General features: G+C 39.2%; 1 long non-coding RNA gene and 1 pseudogene across 1 annotated transcript; one reads left to right on the top strand and one right to left on the bottom strand.

Annotated features, from left to right (window-relative positions):
- Positions 1-5121: 5121 nt before the first annotated feature.
- LOC137185569 (uncharacterized) lies at positions 5122-9485 on the bottom strand. The gene is made up of 3 exons (XR_010928882.1): positions 8475-9485; positions 8109-8258; positions 5122-7321 (listed from the first exon to the last, which is right to left on the bottom strand). It is a non-coding gene; the product is annotated as an uncharacterized lncRNA (long non-coding RNA).
- A 12694-nt stretch (positions 9486-22179) lies between these two features.
- Positions 22180-22970, top strand: LOC137186842 (uncharacterized; annotated as a pseudogene).
- Positions 22971-25314: the final 2344 nt, after the last annotated feature.

The following is a 25314-nucleotide window of genomic DNA, read 5'->3' as shown; positions in this document are numbered from 1 at the left end:
CTAAATTTAAAAATATACTATAAAAATATATCAAAAAATAAAATAATAAAAATATATAAATACATAAATAATAATGATGATTAGGTGAAATATGTGCCAACTGAAGCAAAAATTGTGTGTACCAAAAAACCCAAAATGGTGGAAACATTTTCCAAGCGCAAATGGGTGTGGCCTATATCAGTTGAATCAGCATCATCCAAGGAGCACTCTGTGCAAATATTGTTTTGATAGGACTCACGGTTCATGAGTAATTAGCCAAAACATAAAACACATAATAACTGACCACATGGTTGTGATATTGGTACCATTTTAATATGTCAAGAATTTCCATATGGGACACCTGTACATGAAGTATGAATACTTTAACACTTTTAGTTTTTGAGATATGAACTTTCAAACATTTCTCCCATAGACTTTCCATTATAAATTTCAATATTTAAAAATATATGTAAAATCACTGGAATATGCTAGAAAGAAGAAAAGTAACAGCATAAATGTCCTTCAAGAGCGGGACATTTGATGTTTGAATGGTTTCTGTCACTGAAAGTGTGTAGAACAAGGTTTTTGATCTGGTTTTCTTTCTCTTCCCAAGAGGGGTTCATCTCAAGGCAACTGTAGGTATCCTTTCATTGGGCATCCACAGGACATGACTGAGCCATCAGGGACATAATCTGGGGACATATTCATGCTGTCTGTCTTCCTGTACAGTTCCACATTTGAGATCTTGTTAGTCCAGTTAGATATTGCAGATTTTACATATGCACATCAACCTTTCTCATGTCATTTTTCCTTACTCTGCAGCACTAAGAGCCATACTGAAGGAAGGCCTTAACATTGCTGTTGTAAAGCCTGATCTTAGTTCTAAGGCTGTATTGCTTTGATTTCTTGTTGTTATCAAGAATTGGGGAGAGAATGCAGCCTTGTCTTACTCTAGACTTCACCAAGAATGACTCAGTGAAGTCCATGTGACTGTGCTCTGCAGTAATACAACAAACTGACTCTCTGGTAAACTCAGAACATTCCTTCTCTCCTAGCATTAGCACTAGCACATCTCCCTGTGCTCTCCACTGCAAAGCAGCTGATATTTCACTCACCTGTTCACTAAAATATTGGTCACTGGATTTAGCTTGAGAGGAGATGCTCAAACGTAGTGATCTTTCTTATTGGACATCTAAAGAAAGATTATTCTTTGAGTACACTATAGTTTGGAACTGGCCGTCCAGGTATTATTATTTGTTTTTTGTGAAAACATTGGCCCATGTCTGTCTCCACAATGTAGTCTAAAAAATCAGTCAGGCTAGGTCTTGAACTGCATGCTATACACGATAACCTCTCAGTGACACTAATCCTACCTCCTAACTAATAATTAGATGAGTGCGATAACTGTAATTAGAGTGTGAAAATATTACAGAGTGATGAGTCTCTCTCTCTCTTTCTCTCTCTCTGAGTGCATGCTGAGAGTGAGAGTTGGGTGTGAGAGCGTCTCTTCAGAGTGAGTGTTTTTCTTTCTTTTTTTTCTTCTTTTCTCTTGATGCTCTGTTAATATTAGCAGTATTGGTTTAATTAGTTTGTTTGCACGGTGTGTAGATGAAGTATGTGTATGTGGGGGTGGGGGGGATGTAAAGAGCAAAAAGCACGGTGTAAAGATCACTAGTGCTCTCCGCTTCTCAGTGAATGAATGTGCACAGTCGCTGAGGCAGTCGGTCCTCAAAGTGTAAAGTCCTGCAAAGTCATCCTGCAAGGATGGATGGAGCGGTTGTCATATTTCTACACAACATTGACAAAGTCAAGATGGTGGTAGAAAACGGTGTTGTGATTAACAATGTGTTTGTCCCAGTTTTGCCTATTGTTCAACCAGCGAAAAAACTCCAGGGTTCATTTGCAATCAGGTTTTGGAAAAAGCAGACATGGAAAAATTGGGTCCCCAATTAAAAAACTTCCCTCAGGCTGCACGTCACCACTGTTTAGTCATGTAGTGTCTCACATAACACAAGTTTACATGCTTCTAAACAAAAAGGATGAAGAGCTAAACTTAATGTTCAAAATCAAGGTTTCACTATATGCTGTATGTCACTTCTGAAGCAATGAAATGTTTTTGCTGTGGGAAGGATGGACATTTGATAAAGGCCTGTCATGAGAAGTCTGGTGGTTCTAACCCTGATGTTGCTGGGGTTTCTGTTTCTGAGGCTGCTGGTTCAGCTGATACTCATGGTTCTGGTTCCAGTTCTGCTCATGCTCAGGGTTCTTCTTCTACATGCTCAGTTTAGCTCCAGTCTGGCTGGAGTTTAGCTCCAGCCAGACTGCTGTTAATGTGGCTGAGAAGAGTAAAGCTGATGTTTCAGGAAAGAATGAGGAAGACAAGAACAATACTCCTGGTGCAGCTGCTGTTGAGGAAGTGGAAATGATAGAAGATGAAGTTGCTTCTAAGTCCTCTCATTTGAAAAGAAAAACTAAGAACATTAGAAATGAGTCACTGATAAAAACGGGAACAGCTAAGAAGATAAAAGGTAAAAAGGTAACCAGACTGAGGGGGACAGAGTCTGAGTTCAGTGAGAATGAGGATACTGATAGTGACAGTGAAATGTCTGATTGCCAGACCCGCAAAAAAAGAATTGCCTACAGTGTAGAAAGGGTAAAAGTTTTTCTACAGAAAACAAAAAAGATTAAAATGGTTAAAGTCGGAGATCTTTTTGTGTTTTGTTGAGTCAGCAAGACATCTGATGAGAAACAGAGGAAAAGGGGGTTTCACAGACCACGAATGGTCCAGGGTAAAAAATGATCGTACAGAAAATGAGGCAGGAACTTAACAATGAAGATGACGGTGAGACAATATCAATATTTTTGGCTTATATGTCTATTGTTGCTGTTTTTAGTACAATTTGTCTCTTCATTTATGAGTGATTTTGAAGTGGGTTCTTCAAACCTAAATGGGGCAGGAGACATTAAAAAAAGAACGATGCTGTGTGAACTTATGAAACTGAAAATTATTGATATGTTTGGGCTAGAGACTCATAGTGACTTTTCTAATGAGGTGGACTGGAAAAGACAATGGGGAGGAGAGGTACTGAGTCAAAGTGGCAGCAACAGTGGAGGTGTGGCTGTAATCCTGTCTCGTACAAGCTAACTGAAGTGGTCAAAGGACAACTGATGGTAGTCCAAGCTGTTTTTGAAAAATTCAATGTGGTTTCTATAAATGCTTATGCTCCTACGACAGGGGCTGGTAGAATTTGTTTTTGTTTTTTTAGGTGAAATGAGTGTTTTTTTAAACAGCTGTAATTCAGGTAATTTTCTGTTTCTGGCTGGTGATTTCAACTGTACTGAAAATTATGTTTTGGACAGAAATCATGTAGAGCCTCATGCTGCATCAAAGCATGCGCCAAAGCAGATGGTTCAAACCATGGGCATCTGGTTATGTTTTAAAATGGGGGAGCAAACTTGGAAAGCTACATAGTTGTTGGTGGTCTGTTGGTCCTCCCCCAGAAAAAAATGTAATTTATAACAATTTTCCTGCATTTCTACACTACCTAACATTTTGGATTATGTGGTGTAACCTGACCAGAGTGGCTGGTCACTTGGTAGGAGGCAGACACAGGAAACCTTGTCCAGGTATCACAAGGTGGTTTATTTACAAGAAGTGGCACCATGCCACACATGTAACAACAAACAAAAAAATTATGTACAAAAACAAAAAACAACTAAATAGTTAACTTGGTCTAAGTGATCAAAACTCAACTCATAACAACTGAACTTATATTAACATATCATCATGTGCACACAGCTACACACTGGTGTACTAACCCCCCGACAGCCAAAAAGCAACTGCTTAAATAGACCCTTCCATCAGCAGTCCATCAGAGTCAATCTGGGCTGTACTATTGCTGCAGGTACATCCCATGACTCTCCTAAAAACTAGTAAGAGATAAAGTTATTCAATCTAACCAACCTCCAAGATGAAACACTTTTCCATAGCTCACCATATAACACATTTGCAACCATACATAAACAGATCAAAGTCACAGTAAATAACTTACTTAAAGGTCCAGTGTGTAGTATTTAGTAACATCTAAAAGAACAGACTTGGTAAAAATTGAATAGATTATTTATAGTATATCTTAATTAGTGTCTAATCAGCTGAAAATAATAATTGTTGTGCTTTTGTTACCTTAGAAATAAGCCCTTTATATCTACATGGGAGCGGGTCCCCCTCCACGGTGGCCGCCATGTTGCATCACCATGTTTCTACAGTAGCGCAGAACGAACAAACCTAACACCGGCTCCAGTGAGGGCCTTACGCGTTTTAGATTCAGTGGGCGACTACCGGAAATGCACCAGTTTTAAAACAGAGTGGACCAAACATTTTGTATTGTGAGACGTTTTTGAAACCAAAATCTGATAAATGGAGGATTATACTTATTTAGAAAATCACAGGAGCGTGAATTGTCGTCATCAAAGAAACAAAAACACGAAGAAGCGAAACGAAATTGGGACAAGCAACGGCATAAAACGAGGATAAACCCAGATGGAAATCCCTGATGAGAGAAATGTTTACAGACTGACGCCGAAGTTTCCTGTTTACTGCTGGACAGGTAAGAGTGTAATGTATATTTATTTTGCCCCGCTGGTAATGGTTCAAAACCTAGATGATGTACCATGTTTATTAGCAGTACATTAGTTTCCCTGAAAAGAAACGCCGCCACGTAACGTTAAATATTAGCACACTTTAGCTTCAGTTTGTGCCTCTCACGGAGCTGGTGGTCTGACAAGAGACAACAGGGAGGCGACGTCGTGCTAATAACCCAACGATTTATTCATTTTCTGTGGCAGTAAGACAACACATTGACTGATAACTAAGATATTTAGCGCTGGTGATGTGCTAAAGACAGTAAGTCAGAGTAATGAGTTAGTGAAAGATAAACTGAGGAGAAGTCTGCTCATCACCGAGTTAATACATCCTGTGAATTTATATTTTTATTTTTCACAGTGCTCCATGATTTCATTGTTTGCTTCTAATTTGTCATTTAGGAGCACATGTACACATTGGGGGGCAAAGTTAGCTTATAGTCCAACACAAGTAACGTTTTCCCCATTTCAATGTTGAAAAACATGTAATTGTGACCAGAATTTTAATTTTACATTCATCAGTCAGAAGTAGAATTTTTCTGTTATTTATTTTGGTGTGTTTATCCAGGCCAGCCAAGGCTCCCAGCATCTTAGGAGGTAACATAATGTATTACAAGGGTTTGTGACTGTGTCATAAAGCACGTATTTTCTTGATGTTGCTGTTGTTTCTCCAGCTATGAGAGAGGTCCTGTAGCATTGATGCATGGTATTGCCTTTATCTTCATCCTAAAGCGTGTAATAGGTCAGGGATATTTCACCATGTGCCATTGATGGCTGGGAGTACGTTGGTTTTCATTACAACCAAAGACAACAAAAGTTGATTTCACTGAATAGCTACTTGTCTCTGACTAAAAGTATGTTAATCAATCAAATAATCTGATCTAGTCTGTTGTTGGGATGAAAATCTGCATGGAATAAGGTTGAACAGTTTCTGGTGAGCACATTAGATAGATAGATAGATAGATAGATAGATAGATAGATAGATAGATAGATAGATGATTTATAATAGTAAGTTCATTCATCATTGTGCTTATTTTTCTCAGGCACTATGGGTTGGCATTATTCACCATGTCTGTGACATTCGCACCCGCCATATCAGAAGTATTGCAGACACAAATCAGGAGAGGTCTAGGTAAGAGATACATATTTGTTTGCCTATGTAGCATATTAACTTACCTTGTAAGTCCTACTCTTGGCTAAATAGCACTATTTTCACATGTACAACTGTATAAAATGTATGAAATAGTAAATTATCTTTATGGGTAACGGTAATGTCTTCCACAAAAGCAGTTGAAGAACAGCAGTGCCAGTGAATCATGGGTGTTGTTCCTGCCATGAGAGCATCTTCATCCAGAGCAGTAAATTGAATACCTTTGGTGTGGTTTTGGTCTGACCCTTGTCAGCTATTATATGTTCAGCAATTTGACTGCTGAAAGGGGATCAGATAAGTTTAATCACACTGCTTTTAGTGTTCAAACAGACTAATGATTCAATAGATTATTCTGTCTTTATCAGAATCAACTCTGAAGAACACAGAATAAGCTGTCAATATGTTTGTGATTGAACAGTAAAAGTTGCATGTTTATGTTATCCTTTTATTGTCCTGATTGAAAAGGATGTCCAAAAATGTTTCTGTTAAAATATATTTTTATTACAAATGTCATTATTTTTAGTGTTTTTTATATTTTTATTTTGTGGTTCAAACTAGTGAATTACAGTTAACATAACCTGAAGTGGCAATGAAAATTAATCCATAACATGTACTACAGTGCCCTGTTCTGAGGATCAGTGATATTCCAACTTCACTACTGTTTTATCATGCTTTATAAATATAAATAATGACAATATAAATTAACGGTGGAAGTGGTAATGACAATATACTGACTGCAGGAAAATACTGTCATTGTATAAATATATACCAATATGTTTATCACTGCAGTTATCACAGCACATCTGATGAATATCTTTTATTTGGTAAACTTGCACATTTAAGTTGAACAAATGTGAATGTATAAACAAAAAGTTTAATAATTATTCAGAAAATATATACATATAGAAAATGTATATAACAAGTATAAAATAAATAAAATATCAGAAATTTAACAAATAAATATGAGATGATTTGATGATGAACAGGCAGGTGTGTGAGTACCTGAGATACTGTGTGGACGTTCCAGAGGGCCTGGAGGGAAACTCAGAGGCCAGGTGTGAAACCAGTGTGATGTCTTTGGAGGACCACGGAACTTGTCCCTGATCCTCCAAACACAGCAACTGGGGATGACAAGTCGGTTTCCCTGGTCTAAAGAGCCATGCTGTCAATAGATGAAATGTCTATAGGCAGCATAACGGTACTCCCGGTTGTCATCCCCAGACTTCCTGATTTGGCCAAATACAATAATGTCCTCCCAGTACCACCTGTGAATGCATAAAAAGCATTTTCAAGACAGTACTGGGAGAAGTGCGGTATTAGGCTCACACAATCTGCAGGGTACTGGCCACAGCATTTCCTCTCCCGGTCCATAGGTATGTCTGTACAGTTACTACAAGTACATCATGGTACCCCTGGCACTCCAGCAAATGGTGGGACACCATGCCTGCACTGATGCATCATCAAGGCATCAAAAATGAACCCTGGCTGCCTCTGAAGCAGTTCACTGGTGAGCTGCCTGTGCTCCTCCAAGGTCATCTCTTCAAGAAGTTTCTGAAAAAATAAAACACAGGAAAAACACAGATAAGGCTTTATAGGTTGTAAGTTTCATGATATGTTGGAAATATGGTAATGGTAGTGCAGAATATGGATTGTAGGCTGTCCAGTGTTCCCAAACATGTCTACAACAATAACATGATTTTTTAAAAAAGTCAAAATATTGCTGCTCGATACTGTTCCTATATAGTATTTATATAATCATTCAGTAGTGTTGCTGATGTTTTCAGTAGCCTCTTTTATACAGAGAACCCGCCTTATAGCCGTAAAGAGGATCCAAGGGGAGGACATTTCTCTTCGTTTAATTACGTTAAAAGTAAAGTTAGACTTTTCTGTCAGCTTCCCGACTCATTTTAAAAAGACGAGAGAAAGAGAGAGAGAGCAGCTGTGGTCGAGTGAGCTAGAGGGTGATCGCTGGTAGTGAGGAAGCCGGTGAATCAGATCAATAAACGGTTATTTTCACAGCTGTTAGCTTCTAAAACACAAACACACCCACACACCTCTTCAACTCTGCATGTATGCTGCGCCGCCTGATTTGGTCTGAATACGGGCTAAACAGAACAGCGAGGCAGATTACAGGCGCAGTATTCCTGCCTTGAACGGTCTGTGTAAAAGGGGCTACTGACTCACGTTACACTGATAATACATCAAACTATACAGACTACAGTAATGCAAGGCACAGAGCTGCTATTGTAAATACAACTTTGTGTTGTATTGGCATTTTTAATATTGTGCAGAACGAGTAGGAATATGATAAAATAATTGTATAAATAACGTCACAAACCTCAGTCGCTTTGGTCCCTTTGGGGGGGTTTCCAGCCTCTCCCCCTGCTTCCGTGGTGCCGGTGTTTGCTCTCATCCCTCGCCTGGCCCTGCCTGCAGCAGCACCGCTAACTTGACCTCTTCCTCTCCCCCTAACCTCCAGTACTTGACTCTGCACACGGATAATAAAATATATAACGTTATCCTGCCAACGCTATCTCGCTATCAATAATGCCTAACGTTAGAATAAAATAACGTAAGTTTTGTTTAGCATGGCGTTGCTAATGTTAGCTTGTATTACCAAAACAATAAAACACTCATAATTGCTATCTTACTTGTGAGCTATAACCTGTAGTACTATAGACTAAATAACTAAATACATATTCACCTCATTGCTTGACTTGTTAGAAATGCTCGAAGTTGTCGTGGATGATGACATCTTCAGCAAATAGCTTCTTGTCCTTGAAGGCCACCGTAGCTTCTGGAATCTCTCCAAAGTCTTAGGGAGGGGAGGGGTGAGCGGTGGAGTGCTTCAATCTAGAACCTCACTGTTAGAGGCTGTAAATACCACACATATTACACACTGGACCTTTAACATAATTTACTACCACCCCCCACATTATCCAACCCAGTGTATAAATACAGGCCATTGCTGGGTGCCTCCTCCTTTCATCTGTGGAGCACCTGGTGGGTATGGTGAGTAGCACAGAAAGAATATGTTTGCATTATGAAACGCAGAACTAACCCAATAAACAATAACTAAACTTAACAATACTTATCGGTGTTTTACTTTAACCAAAAATGTTGCTGGTATGTGAACTGACAGAGATCTGTCCGTCAAACTGAGAAATGATAAATGATAAATAATAAATCCTGAGCTCCATCAGAACTGTCTAATAAATACTTCAAAAGCTAAAAGTTTAATTCCATGTTTCATGATATGAGGTTGACAGATTTAAATATCATAATATAAATGTCCTTTATGAAATTAAGACTGCATAACGTGTTAGTATACTGTACAGGTCTGGCAGAAAATATAACAATGCTGCTAATTGCCAAACAGTTTCACAGGGTTTTTCTGTTCTCTCGTCACGTCTGCTTGCCGAGCATGAGAGACAGACAGACACTGCATCTCAGCTGCTCACATGTGCCACCTGGTGGTTGTTGGTACGCACTGCAGCTACTCCTGGATAAATTATTTCACCCCCATTACTGCCAACGCTGCATTGAAATGAGTGACATCTGTATGTGAAATGGTTAACAACAATTTGGTAATGTCGGAATCTCTGCTTGTCACTTGAGATAACACTGTTTTGGAATTACCTATTACAACATATAATATTAATTAGGCTATTAATTCACACTACGAACTAAATAATATCATTATCGTCATTATTGCGATTATTTAATTCTGATAAATATTATGACTACGCATTATAACATGTAATTTTAAAAATATGTTGATGTACACAATAATAATCTTTCACATTGTAATTCTTTAATTTGTTAGTTTTTGCATGTTTGTGCACTGCTGCACATCCGTGTGCGTGTAAAAAGCAGGGTGCACGTGCATTGTGCACCCACCTATATAGCTGCATATTACTGTCTTGATAATGTGCCCTTAAAATAACAGTGAAACACTGCACAACTGACTGCAGACCAAGTTTTTGTTGGTCAATCGTGCAATCACTTTTCGCTGCCTCAAGATAGCAATGTGCCAACAATGTGCCTGACCACACCTCATTTTAAGACCAACACACCCACGGGCGCTTTGATGGGCACAGATGCATTTGCTATTTAAACAACGTGGGTGCTGGACAGGAAAATGACAACTGCGTCAGTCTAAAACTAACAAAGACACTTGCGTTGCACTCGGCGCCGTTTTGCGCCGGGTGTAAGATAGGGTCCTTCATGTCTAAATGAAAAGAACAAAATAATTTATTGATGTAGTATATGTAGCCCTTTATTTATTTTATTAGATCCTGTGCCTTCATAATGTTGGGTGTTACATTTTTATAGAATGGCCATTCTATCCTCTTGGCATTTACTTTGAGATTTTTACACTTTACTTCCACTTCCTGTCTGTCCACCATGCTACAGTCTGTCCTACATGAGAAATGAAAAAAAGGAATTTGCAAAAAACAAAATTGTACTGTCTTTTGAATTTGGTTTTCTGATTTTCGTTTGGAAACAAAAAAGGAATAGACCACGTGATTTGTTTTTTTGTTTTTGATTTAAAATGACAAAAACAAAAAACCATGTGACATCCGTTTTTGGTTTCAAATGCAAAAACGAATTGGCTTAATGTGCACAGACCTGTTCATTCTTCAATCCAAAGAGGAATAACAATAAAAGGAATTGGTAAAAAACAAAAACGGGCAGGTTTTGAGTGATTTTTCATTATTTGATTCTGACACCAAAAACAGTTTCCCATTTTTTGTTTTGAAACAAATAACAGATTTACGTTCTTTTTGTTCTTGAATTACAAATGAATTACAAATTATCCAATGATACCTGGACCCTTTTGATACCATTGATCATCAATTTCTCTTGAAACTCCTGGAATCACAGTGTGTAACATGTAGGGAGGAACTTCACAGGCGATTCTCGCTTTGTATTTTTCATTTATTGCCTATTTTTTACAACCTAACTTTGTGGAAAGGAAAAAAGGAACAGGTTATGGAGAGTCATAACAAGTCAAACAAATCATTTTTAAAATATTTGTATGAAACAAATATTTGTTAAAAAAAAAACAACACTATTTGTGTTTTGCCAAATAATGTATTTGTATTCGGACACACCCCTAACAGACCAATCACCAGAAGGAATTTCAGGGGCAGATAACCCACACGCACAAACACATGCAACAAGTTCTCACATTCCTTTACTTATCATATTAATGGTGCATCAATAGAGCAGTTGGCCTGGTCTGTCCTGGTTGGTCAGCTCTGGTCCCGGTCTGGATCTGAGAGGAGACACGCCCATCAGCTGATTGTCAGCTGAGGGGTTCGTGGACTGGAGAGGGGAGCAAGGTGGCAGCTATCCACGGCTTGAGCAGTGTCGAAGTGAAAGCAGGTCTCTTAGGGATCCAATGTTCATTCTACATGCGTCATGCAGTAATAAAAATCATCCACAACAATACAGTGTGTTAAAAGCACACATATGGAATGAATACGACCAAAAACACAATATATAAAAGTGAATAAAAACACAAATTATGGACACAGATCCCATGTACAATATACTGCTGTAACTCAGTGACACAGATATTAACTCAACAACTTATGTCAATCAGAACACACTGAGATAAAAACACTAACAGGCAACATGACTTTTTATGGCAGTCTTTGTGTATATGTTGTTTTTTAATTGCTGATAGTGTAAGAAATGTGTATATATACAAAATACAGCAAGATTTGTCATTCTATAAAACATACTTTGTTTGTCCTGTCTTTGGGTTGAATATAGATGTATTTCGGTGTGGTTATGATTTGGCAGCTGTCTGTATGAATACATGTTTGTTTTTGAACATAAACTGAAGAGTTTTGAGGTGAGGATGTAAACATTTGTAAAATGTGTTGCGGATCCACAGAGTTTTGTTGGTTGTTTCTGTTTGAATGAGGAAAGTATTCAGGAAATTTGAAGGCTGTAGACACTGAATGCCTTTCATATGAAAGTGATGCAAATGTCACTGTTTTGTCCATATTTGTGTTGACTGTGTGAAGAGTTTTGAAGATACATAATGAACCATGCAGGTAATCAATTGTAAAAACTGTGTGTGAAAAAGGCCATAACACTGAAAAATACTAATAAACAATAATATTACATAGTTCTGTTAATTTTACCATGTATATCTAGATAAATGGATTGAACTGCATGACATTATGTTGAGCAAGGTCTTTTTTTCTTTTTCTTTTTTTGGGGGGGTAATTTGGCTTATTACAAATGTCAAGTGTGATTTTGAATGGGGTTTTACTTACTTCTGGAACACCTGCCTGAAGTTCTTGAAATGTTCTTGTGAGGCCAAAGGGTGGCGATGTCTTGCAGTGGGTTGACACTCTGAACTTTATCCATCAGTCTATTGAACACTCAGATTGAGCATTACCTCTGAAATATTGTTACAGTAGCTGCCTGCAAAGTGATTAGTCTGTGAAGCATTTAGCAGATCAATAAAGATGATACTGATGCTGATGATGATGGTGATAAAGGAAGTGTGTTATGGCTTGCCTCCATAGCATGTGAAGCTTTTAGGAGGCTTACTTCTAAGACTGGTGGCAGTAATGTGTTCTTAATAGCTGGTCTCATATGTCAGCTACAGTGGAAGAGAACATGGCTCTGAGGTTAAATGCACAACATGGCTTCCTGTGGGTTAGATTTGATCCAATCAGAGGAGAGACTGAGGTTTACACATGTGAAAGAGGTAAAATGTGATTCTGTGTGTGTCTGTGTCTGTGTGTGTGTGTTCAGAGGTGTATAGAGATGATTCTGTGCTAGTCCATGTATTAAACATGAGCACATTAAAGTCTGTATAAGGCAATAATAAATATGTATTCTGAGTTTGTCACACCACAGAAAAATATGTAATTAACCACCCAGCCAAATTTGAAAGATTTAAAAAATCACCAAGTATATAAAATTAGGTTTCAAAATCGTGGAAGAATAAGCAGTATTCTCTGCTCTGAATCGCTGGGGGCATGTCGGTTGAAGGCGCTGAAAGCATAGCCCAACTGAACAGCCTCTGAGTTAATAATGCTCATACCAAACTCTTGTATAAAAATACACAATTTAAAATAGGCCTTGTTTAAAGGTGTAAGGCAAGAAACATGGATGATATTTTACAAATAAATTAACATAAATTAATTAAATTAACTGTTAAATTTGGCACATATTTTGTAGGTAAATGTGAACTTGATTCAGTAAAAATGTAACTTAAATCTCTAGTTAACAAGCAAACCATCAGGAGTTCAGTGCACTTAACGTTACTCATTTCTCTGCTGAAAAGTGGCTTCATTGTGGCCCTCACCCCTGGAGGAATTGCCCCTCACACCATGCTTTTTGGTGAAGTACTGCCCGACAAATGCTCTCCCTCTGGCCGGGGACCTCCCAGCTGAACCGCTGATGCTGAAGCTGAAGCTGAAGCCAGTCGGCTCCACTTGTCAACAGACGTTTCAGCTGGGTTTATAATAACTCATTGAGCACTAAAGTTGACGGAAAATGACCCTATTTACCAGTAACAGTGGATTTTCTTGAGTGAATCCCAGTTGAATCAGGAGAGACAGGTGAATGAAGCAAAAAGAATTGTTTATTATACAGATGATATTGAAGATTAACTGTCTTTGGTCTTAGACTCTACAGGGAGATTTTGAATCAAAGGACATCAGTCCTGAGCAGCAGCAAGATGGATCCCTCTATTGAGTCTAGATACTGGTGGTGGTGGTGGCGGCTGATGACTTCTGATGAGGCTGATGAGGCTGGTGAGGCGATGCACTGATGAATCTACAAAGACTGGGCGGTGATGGGGAGGTGGTGAGGTATGCAAAACAGCAGCATGAAAGGACTGAGGCAGAGAAGGAGAAAACATATTTAAAATAACAGCTGCATTATGATAGGCTGACAAATAAAGGTGTGTCACCGTGCTATTGGTTGGATGTGAACGGCTGATGTGAACAGCTGATGTCTTAATTGACACCCAGTGGAATGACAGCAAGGAAACTGTAAGTGAGCAACTGTTAAAGATGGGAATGACAGAAATAATAATAATACTAAAATATAATAAAACTAAAAAATAGTAAAACAACCTGAGCATGCAAAAGATAGTCTTCCTGACTGAACTTTCGCTAAGCTTCATTTGTCTCCAATGAATTTTTGTAAAAATAGTAACTATGAGTATGTGCATTCTAGTGTTTATATGGTGGGGGGTCATGTTAGTAACCCCTCTATGTCCCCCATTTTAGGCCAAAAAATCCTCAACACAGAAATGGTAAACAGTTTAACACTCTAATTCCACAATTCAGTACTACATAGTACTAATTCAGTACTACAGTCTTTTCACATTTTCAGCAATTATTTTCTAATATGTATAATGTGTTTGAAAAGAAATCTCTCATTTTCCTTTACACAGACTTTAACTGTAGACATCATCATCAGAGATATTCTGCATTCCAGGATGTCTGACAGTGTAATGTCTTCACTTTCTGTTGGGAGAGGAGTGATATAAAATCTATTCATTCCATGTGGAATCCAGGTCAGCAAAGACTCCACAGCATTACTACATGATCACAATCAGCTTTGAAAGATAGTTGAGTGGTATCATGTGCTAAAATTTCACATGGTCATTAATATCAATGGGCTACTAATGATTTTCACTCGTATACTATGCGAGCGTGATAACACCCTAGCTACCGTGGAATTGTTTTGAGTCATCCTCCCTCTCCTCATTCTTCAAAGGACATCTACATGAAAGATACTGTTATAAGAGTAGCATAGCTCTGTTAAGATATAGGGCAGTGCATAATGTGTATGTGTAGCGAGTGTGTGGTTGAGCGAGCATAAGGAAAGTGATGGTGAATGCAGGCGAAGCAGAAGAAAAGATCAGTAATAAATTGTCGGTATGGCAGTAAATATTCAGAGGGTTACAGTGTGTAATTTAATAAATTCTGCAGCTTCTCAAGACACAAGAAAAGTCTTATCTATTGTTTGCCCAACTGAAGGTAAAGTGAAGGTGGTTAGCCCCAAAGTTAGTGACAGTGGGTTAGCCTAACCTGACCAGGCTCACTTAAGGTGGACTGACCTTTAAGGTGAACAAGCTATTCTCATTTTAGTGTCAAATTCAGACACTCTTAAACAGAGAACAGAGTTTTTGCTCAGTCACACACCCCGTAACTAAATTTGAACCTGCTTGCATCTCACATTGAGAAATCCCACTTCATCTGGCATAAGTATAGTTTACAAAGGTGTGAATTTGCGTGTATTTGAGTGTATAATGAGCATTCTAGGCTGTTTTCATGCAATATAAGATCCAAGATCTCCAAGATTACAAGCCCTTAGAGTAGTGCCAATCAGAGTAGAGAAGTAGAGTAGTGGAAATTTTGGGCTGCTTCCAAGCAATATATGGACAGATATCTGATAGTCACAAATCCTGGGTGCTGTGTTTGTCGTACAATAACAGCTGAAAAAAGCCACTGTTTTCCCTCCTTTCTATGTATGCTGCAAACATCTTGGGACAGTGGTAGCCTAGTGGTGGGTGAGGCGAACTTGTTACCACAGCGTTGCAGATTCGATCACTGAGCCGTTAGGAGGAAGCTTGGGGGGAAAATTGAGTAACTACGCTCTCCCATCTCTGAATTCAATTCCACTGATGAGCCGCAGAGCAAGGCACTTATTGGCATATTGTAAGCTTGCTGTTTTGTGGCATTGGTGCAGTAACAGCTTTTTTCTGGCAACACAATCATGCAGCCCATTTCTGTATCTCCTTATTGTGCATCTAGAAACAGCCACACCACGTTTTGGGTTTTTCTTTATAACCCAAACAATTTTCCTGGCAGTTGTGGCTGAAATCTTTTTCGGTCTACCTGACCATGGCTTAATATCAACAGGACCCCTAATTTTCCACTTCTTTATCAGAGCTTGAACACTACTGATTTTCATTTTCAAATCTTTGGATATCTTTTTATATCCTTTTCCTGAATTACAAAGTTCAGCTACCTTTTCTCACAGGTCCTTTGACAGTTATTTTACAGCCCTGGATGAAATATGCAAGGGTCTCTCAAGAGCTAAGAAACTCATTGACTATTTATACACAGACACTAATTACAGTCACAGGTGTGGAAACTTACCTTTCATAGCCATTTAAACTTACCTTTCATAGCCATTTAGCCTTTCAAAGCCATTTAAAACCAAATAAGGACCCCACTCAATGTTCCAACTATCGCCCCATATCATTAAGCAATGTGACCATATCTCAGGCATCCAATCAAAATCACACCACCATAAAATCAGTCCGTATACTGATGACATTCTATTATATGTAACAAACCCCTCACCTTCACTCCCATCAGTTCATAATCTGATCAGTAATTATAGTAAGGTGTCTGGCTACTCCATCAACTGGACACAATCTGAGATTTTGCCTATAACTAAATTCAACTGGGACGCTGAGGCTTGGGATCCTCTCTTCAAACAAACAGCAAAATCTATTACATACCTTGGAATTCATAGCTCTCCAATTTAAATGAATTATTCAAACTCAACTATACCCCTCAGCTACAAGAAATAAAAGACAATCTGGAAAGATGGAATAAATTACTAGGGTTCTTAATTGGCTGAATTTCAACTTTTAAAATGAAAATCCTCCCAAAAATAAATTACCTCTTTGTATTTAAGGTAAGCGTATTGTATCATTTCCGGTTGCTGACTGTGTCTACTGATAGCGTTGTTGCTGCTCTCATCTCAGTTGATTTTCCTATATATATCACATTACTGTGGATTAATATCTGCTGTATATTTAAACTTTCGCTAGTTTTACACAAGCACTCTCAGCGCTTTTCTCTTAGCGACTTTTCTCGCTAATCGCACAAGTTGTTAGTCACTTTAGCTCTGCAGCTAGCACTAGCAGCTAACTTAAACTAAGTAGTTAGCGATGGCTTCTCTCTCTCCCTCTCGTTCTCCTGCTCTCTCTTGCTCGGTGTGTCAAATGTTTAGTTATTCCTCTGCCTCCTTTAGTGATAGTGGTAAGTGTAATAAGTGTAGTTTATTTGCAGCACTGGAGGCAAGGCTTAGTGAATTGGAAGCGCGGCTCCGCACCATGGAAAAACAATCAGCTGCTAATATAGTTAGCCAGCCCCTAGTATCCGGTGCGGGCCGACCTAGCGTAGCTCCCACTCCCCCGGTAGCTCCCGAGCAGCCGGGAAGCCAGGGCGGCTGGGTGACTGTCCGAAGGAAGCATAGCCCTAAGCAGAAGCCCACGGTTCACCACCAACCAGTTCATGTTTCTAACAGGTTCTCCCCACTCAGCAACACACCCGCTGAGAAACAAACTCTGATTATTGGCAGCTCCATAGTCAGAAACGTGAAGTTAGCGACACCAGCAGCTATAGTTAAATGTATTCCTGGGGCCAGAGCGGGCGACGTTGAGTCAAATTTAAAACTGCTGGCTAAGAATAAACGTAAATATGGTACGATTGTCATCCATGTCGGCGGCAACGACTCCCGATTACGCCAATCGGAGATCACCAAAATTAATGTTGAGTCGGTGTGTACATTTGCAAAAACTATGTCGGACTCCGTAGTTTTCTCTGGACCGCTGCCTAATCTGACCAGTGATGACATGTATAGCCGCATGTCACAATTCAACCGCTGGTTGTCGAGGTGGTGTCCAGCAAACGATGTGGGCTTCATAGATAATTGGCAGACTTTCTGGGGAAGACCTGGTCTGATTAGGAGAGACGGCATACGTCCCACTTTGGATGGAGCTGCTCTCATATCCAGAAATATGGCCAAGTTTATTAGTAAACCAAAACCATGACAACCCAGAGTTGAGACCAGGAGGCAGAGCTGCAGTCCTACACGCTTCTCTGCGCTTCCATTAGAGCAGTTACCCACCCAAAACCACATAGAGACTGTGTCTGTCCCCCGACCACATAAATCAATTAAATCCAAAGTAAACAAAAGAAGAGTCATTCATGAAAATCTAGTAAAAATTAAAACCACTACTGCAATAGTACAACAAAATAAGATAATTAAATGTGGACTCTTGAACATTAGATCTCTTTCATCTAAAGCCGTTTTAGTAAACGATTTAATTTCAGATCATCATATTGATTTATTTTGTCTCACTGAAACCTGGCTGTGTCATGAAGAATATGTCAGCCTTAATGAATCCACTCCCCCGAGTCATATTAATACTCATATACCTCGAGACACTGGCCGAGGAGGAGGAGTTGCAGCCATTTTCAACTCAAGCCTAATCATCAACCCTAGACCTAAATTTAATTATAACTCATTCGAAAGCCTTGTTCTTAGTCTCTCTCAGCCAACCTGGAAAACTTTACAGCCAGTTCTATGTGTTATACTGTATCGTCCTCCTGGCCCGTACTCTGAATTCCTATCTGAATTCTCAGAGTTTTTGTCGTATTTAGTCCTTAGTACAGATAAAGTAATTATAGTAGGTGATTTTAATATTCATGTGGACGTTGATAATGACAGTCTCAGCACTGCATTTATCTCATTATTAGACTCAATTGGCTTCTCTCAGTGTGTAAATAATCCCACTCACCGTCTTAACCACACCCTAGACCTTGTTCTGGCTTATGGGATTGAAATTGAACATTTAATAATTTTTCCACAAAATCCTATTTTATCAGATCATTTTTTAATAACTTTTGAATTCCTATTACTGGATTATACACCATTAGACAAAAATGTCCTCACTAGATGTCTCTCTGATAGTGTTGTAGATAAATTTAAGGAAGCAATTCCGTCAGTACTGAATTCACTGCCATGTCTCAATACTACAGAGGACTCTTATGTTAACTTTAGTCCCTCCCAAATTGATAATCTTATTGATAGTGCTGCAGGCTCACTAAGACAAACACTCGACTCCATCGCCCCCTTAAAAAAGAAGATAATAAAACATAAGAGGTTAGCTCCATGGTATAACTCCCAAACCCGCAAATTAAAGCAAACATCGCGAAAATTGGAAAGGATTTGGCGTTCCACCAAAGTAGAAGAATCTCGCTTAGTCTGGCAAGACAGTCTTAAAACATATAGGAAGGCCCTCTGTAATGCCAGAGCCACCTATTACTCAGCATTAATAGAAGAGAATAAAAACTGCCCTAGGTTCCTTTTCAGCACTTTGGCCAGGCTGACAAAGAGTCATAACTCTACTGATCCATGTATTCCTATAGCTCTCAGTAGTAACGACTTTATGAGCTTCTTTAATGATAAAATTCTAACTATTAGAGACAAAATTAACCACCTCCTGCCCTCAACAGGCACCGTTCTCTCCCCAAACACAGGAACCTTGGTAACGGCAGTAAATCCTGACATATATTTGGACTGTTTTTCTCCAGTAGACTTGTCTGAACTAACTTCAATGATTTGTTCAGCTAAACCATCAACCTGTCTCTTAGATCCCATCCCAACTAGGCTGCTTAAGGAAGCCTTACCCTTAGTGAGCACTTCTTTACTAGATATGATCAATATGTCTTTAGTAACAGGCTATGTACCACAGTCCTTTAAAGTAGCTGTAATTAAACCTCTTCTTAAGAAGCCTACTCTTGATTCAGGTGTTTTAGCCAATTATAGACCTATATCTAACCTTCCATTTCTATCTAAGATCCTTGAGAAAGCAGTCTCTAATCAGTTATGTGACTTTCTACATAACAATAGTTTATTTGAGGATTTTCAGTCAGGATTTAGAGCACATCATAGCACAGAGACAGCACTGGTGAAAGTCACGAATGACCTCCTAACTGCATCGGACAAAGGATTTGTCTCTATACTTGTCCTGTTAGATCTTAGTGCTGCATTCGACACAATTGACCATCAAATCCTTTTGCAGAGACTGGAACATTTAATTGGCATGAAAGGAACTGCATTAAGCTGGTTTAAGTCCTATTTATCAGACTGATTTCAGTTTGTACATGTTAATGATGAATCCTCCGTGAAGGCAAAAGTTAGACACGGAGTTCCACAAGGTTCTGTACTTGGACCAATTCTATTCACCTTATATATGCTTCCTTTAGGTAATATTATTAGGAAACACTCCATAAATTTTCATTGTTACACAGATGACACCCAATTATATTTATCAGTGAAGCCAGATGAACCCAATCAGTTAAACAAACTCCAAACATGCCTTAACGACATAAAGACCTGGATGACCTGCAATTTTCTACTACTAAATTCAGATAAAACTGAAGTTATTGTGCTTGGCCCTAAACACCTTAGAAACACATTATCTAATGATATAGCTACTCTGGATGGCATTACCCTGGCCTCCAGCACCACCGTAAGGAATCTGGGAGTTATCTTTGATCAGGATATGTCCTTTAACTCCCACATAAATCAAATCTCAAGGACTGCCTTTTTTCACTTACGTAATATCACAAAAATCAGGCACATCCTGTCCCTAAAAGATGCAGAAAAACTAGTTCACGCATTTGTTACTTCTAGGCTGGATTATTGCAATTCCTTATTATCAGGCTGCCCTAACAAGTCTCTAAAGACTCTCCAGCTGGTCCAGAATGCAGCTGCATGTGTTCTGACTAAAACTAGAAAAAGAGACCACATTTCTCCCATTTTAGCTTCACTACATTGGCTTCCTGTAAAATTTAGAATAGAATTTAAAATCCTTCTCTTAACTTACAAAGCCCTTAATGGTCAGGCACCATCATATCTTGAAGAGCTCATAATACCGTATTATCCCACTAGAACACTGCGCTCCCAGTATGCAGGCTTACTGGTGGTCCCTACAGTCTCTAAAAGTAGAATGGGAGGCAGAGCCTTCAGCTATCAGGCTCTTCTTCTATGGAACCATCTACCGGATTCAGCCCGGGGTGCAGACACCCTCTCTATGTTTAAGAGTAGGCTTAAAACTTTCTTTTTTGATAAAGCTTATAGTTAGGGCCGACCAGGCTCGCCTTGGATCAGCCCTTAGTTATGCTGCTATAGGCCTAGACTGCTGGGGGACTTCCCATGATGCACTGAGCTCCTCTCTCCTCCTCCTCCTCTCCATCTGTATGCATTCATGTAACATCAATGCATGTCACTAACTTTGCTTCTTCCCCGGAGTTTTTTGTGCTTTCTCATCTCACAAGAAAACCTGAGTCCCGGGCCGAACCTTCGCGGTCCTTCACAGTCCTGATGGCATCCTTCCCTGGCTATTGCTGCTTGTGCTTGTTGTTGTTGTTGTGATTGTTTTTCTTGTGTCCCCCCTCCCCCTTTCCCTCTCTCTTTCTCTCTCTCAACCCAACCGGTCAAAGCAGATGGCCGCCCACCAAGAGCCGGGGTCTGCTTGAGGTTTCTACCCGTTAAAGGGGAGTTTTTCCTTACCGCTGTCGCCAAGTGCTTGCTCATGGGGGAATTGTTGGGTCTCTGTATATTAAAGAGTACGGTCTTGACCTGCTCTATGTGAAAAGTGCCTTGAGATGACTTCTGTTGTGATATGGCGCTATATAAATAAAAATTGATTGATTGATTGATATCTTTTTTTGCAAGCTTTTAGTTAGGTCAATGGGTAAAACCTTCATTTTAGAATCAGTATTATTATTGTTGTTCCTTTTTAATAATAATAGTACTTACCCTACTCTCTCTATTGTAATACCTTCTTACCTTCTCATTTTATATGTTGTCTTATGTTTTCATATATGTAGCATTTCCTTATTTAATGTTTCATCTTATATGTTTTGTATATGTAATGTTAATGTAATGTTATATGTTTTTGTCATGTATGATCTTTACCTACCCTTTACCTTACCCTTTCTTTACTTTTGTTTTTAAGCACACTGCCATATGAAATGTGCTATATAAATAAATTTGACTTGACTTTACTCTGATTTTGCTATGACCCCTGTCACCCAACCTCAGGCTTTTAACAGTGCAGTCACTTCCCCAATCAGCAACACACCCACTGAGAAACAAACTCTGATTATTGGCAGCTCAATAGTGAGAAACGTGAGGTTAGAGACACCAGCAGCCATAGTCAAATGTATTCCTGGGGCCAGAGCGGGCGACACTGAATCAAATTTAAAACTGCTGGCTAAGGATAAACGTAAATATGGTACGACTGTTATTCATGTCGGCGATAATGACTCCCAATTACGCCAATCGGAGGTCACAAAAATGAATGTTGAGTCGGTGTGTACATATGCGAAGACAATGTCGGGCCCCTCCCTGCCTAATCTGACCAGTGATGACATGCCGCAAGTCACAATTCAACCGCTGGCTGTCGAGGTGGTGTCCAGCAAATGATGTGGGCTTCATAGATAATTGGCGGACTTTCTGAGCAACACCTGGTCTGATTAGGAGAGACGGCATACATCCCACTTTGGATCGAGCTGCTCTTATATCTATAAATATTGTTATTTTGTCTTACTGAAACCTTGCTGTTTCATGAAGAATATGCCAGCGTTAATGAATCCACTTCCCCCAGTCATATTAACACACATTCCTCGAGATACTGGCCGAGGAGGTGGAGTCGCAGCCATGTTCAACTCAAGCCTTATTGTCAACCCTAGACCTAAATTTACTTATAACTCATTCGAAAGCCTTGTTCTTAATATCTCTCACCCAACCTGGAAAACCTTACAGCCAATTCTATTTTTATCAAACTTTTATCAAACTAGAGTTTTTATCAAACTTAGTCCTTAGTACAGATAAAGTAATTATAGTGGGTGATTTTAATATTCATGTGGACGTCGATAATGATAGTGTCAGCACTGCCTTTATCTCATTGTTAGACTCAATTGGCTTCTGTCAGAGTGTAAATAAACACACTCACTGTCTTAATCACACCCTTGATCTTGTGCTGACTTACGGCATCGAAATTGAACATTTGATAATTTTTCCACAAAATCCTATTTTATCAGACCATTACTTGATAACTTTTGAATTCCTATTACTGGATTACACACCATCTAGTGAAGACAAAAATGTCTTCACTAGATGTCTATCTGATAGTGCTGTAGCTAAATTTAAGGAAGCAATTCCATCAGTGCTGAATTCAGTGCTATGTCTCAATACTTCAGAGGACTCCTATGCCAATTTTAGTCCCTCCCAAATTGAAAGTCTTGTTGATAGTGCGGCAGGCTCACTGCAAATGACACTGCAAACACTCGACTCCATCGCCCCTTTAAAAAGGAAAATAATAAAACATAAGCATTAGCTCCATGGTTTAACTCCTATTTATCAGACTGATTTCAGTTTGTACATGTTAATGATGAATCCTCCATGAAAGCAGAAGTTAGACACGGAGTTCCACAAGGTTCTGTTCTTGGACCAATACTGTTCACCTTGTATATGCTTCCTTTAGGTAATATTATTCGCAAACACTCCCGCTCCATGGTTTAACTCCCAAACCCGCAAATTAAAGCAAATATCGCGAAAATTGGAAAGGATTTGGCGTTCCACCAAACTAGAAGAATCTCGCTAAACCTGGCAAGATAGTCTTAAAACATATAGGAAGGCCCTCTGTTATGCCAGAGCCACGTATTACTCAGCATTAATAGAGGAGAATAAAAACAGCCCTAGGTTTCTTTTCAGCACTTTGGCCAAGCTGACAAAGAGTCATAACTCTATTGATCCATGTATTCCAATGGCTCTCAGTAGTAATGACTTGAGCGTCTTTAATGATAAAATTCTAACTATTAGAGACAAAATTCAACACACTCTGCCCTCAACAGGCACCAATTTATCCACAAACGCAGGAACCTTAGAAGCAGCTGTGGAACGTGACATATATTTGGACTGTTTTTCTCCAATTGACCTTCCTGAACTAACTTCAATGATTTCTTCATCCAAACCTTCAACCTGTTTCTTAGATCCCATCCCAACTAGGTTGCTTAAGGAAGCCTTACCCTTAATTAGCACTTCCTTACTAAATATGATCAATCTCTCTTTAGTAACAGGCTATGTACCACAATCCTTTAAAGTAGCTTTAAAGTAAACCTCTTTATAAGAAGCCTACTCTCAATTCAGGAGTCTTAGCCAACTATGGACCCATATCTAACCTTCGCTTTCTCTCTAAGATCATTGAGAAAGCAGTTGCCAATCAGTTATGTGACTTTCTACATAACAATAGTTTATTTGAAGATTTTCAGTCAGGATTTAGAGCACATCATAGCACAGAGACATCACTGGTGAAGGTTATAAATGACCTTGTGACTGCATCAGACAAAGGACTTGTCTCTGTACTTGTGTTGTTAGATCTTAGTGCCGCATTTGACACAGTTGATCATCAAATCCTATTATGGAGAATGAAACATTTAATTGGCTTTTAAGGAACTGCATTAAGCTGCTTTAAGTCCTATTTATCAGACTGATTTCAGTTTGTACATGTTAATGATGAATCCTCCATGAAAGCAGAAGTTAGACACGGAGTTCCACAAGGTTCTGTTCTTGGACCAATACTGTTCACCTTGTATATGCTTCCTTTAGGTAATATTATTAGCAAACACTCCATAAATTTTCATTGCTATGTAGATGATACCCAAATATATTTATCAGTGAAGCCTGATGAAACCAATCAGTTAACTGGACTCCAGGCATGCCTTCAGGGAAATAAAGACCTGGATGACCTGCAATTTTCTGCTACTGAACTCGGACAAAACTGAAGTTATTGTGCTTGGCCCTAAACACCTTAGAAACACATTATCTAATGAGATGCCTACTCTGGATGGCATTACCCTGGCCTCCAGCACCACCGTAAGGAATCTGGGAGTTATCTTTGATCAGGATATGTCCTTCAACTCCCACATAAAACAAATTTCAAGGACTGCCTTTTTTCACTTACATAATATTGCAAAAATCAGGCACATCCTGTCTCAACAAGATGCAGAAAAAATAGTCCACACATTTGTTACTTCTAGGCTGGATTATTGCAACTCATTATTATCAGGCTGCCCTAACAAGTCTCTAAAGACTCTCAAGCTGGTCCAGAATGCAGCTGCAGTTTGTACTGACTATAACTAGAAAAAGAGATCATATTTCCCCCATCTTAGCTTCACTGACTTCCAGTGAAATCAAGAATTGAATTTAAAATCCTTCTCCTCACATACAAAGCTCGTCATGGTCAGGCACCATTATATCTTAAAGAGCTCATAGTACCCTATTACCCCACTAGAACACTGTGCTCCCAGAATGCAGGCTTACTGGTGGTTCCTACAGTTGCCAAAAGTAGAATGGGAGGCAGAGCCTTCAGCTATCAGGCTCCTCTCCTGTGGAACCATCTTCCAGATTTGGTCTGGGGGGCAGACACCCTCTCTATGTTTAAGAGTGGGCTGAAAACTTTCTTTTTTGATAAAGCTTATATTTAGGGCCGACCAAGCTCGCCTTGGATCAGCCCTTAGTTATGCTGCTATAGGCCTAGACTGCCAGGGGACTTCCCATGATGCACTGAGCTCCTCTCTCCTCTTCTCCATCTGTATGTATTCTTTAACCATTAATGCATGTTACTAACTTGACTTCTTCCCCGGAGTTCTTTGTGCTGTCTCATCCGCATGAAACCCCAT

This window comes from Thunnus thynnus, chromosome 7 (assembly GCF_963924715.1).
Source record: "Thunnus thynnus chromosome 7, fThuThy2.1, whole genome shotgun sequence".
NCBI classification, from domain to species: domain Eukaryota; kingdom Metazoa; phylum Chordata; class Actinopteri; order Scombriformes; family Scombridae; genus Thunnus; species Thunnus thynnus.
The sequence above is the reverse complement of the archived record's forward strand: the minus strand, read 5'-3'. Positions and strand labels throughout refer to the sequence as shown.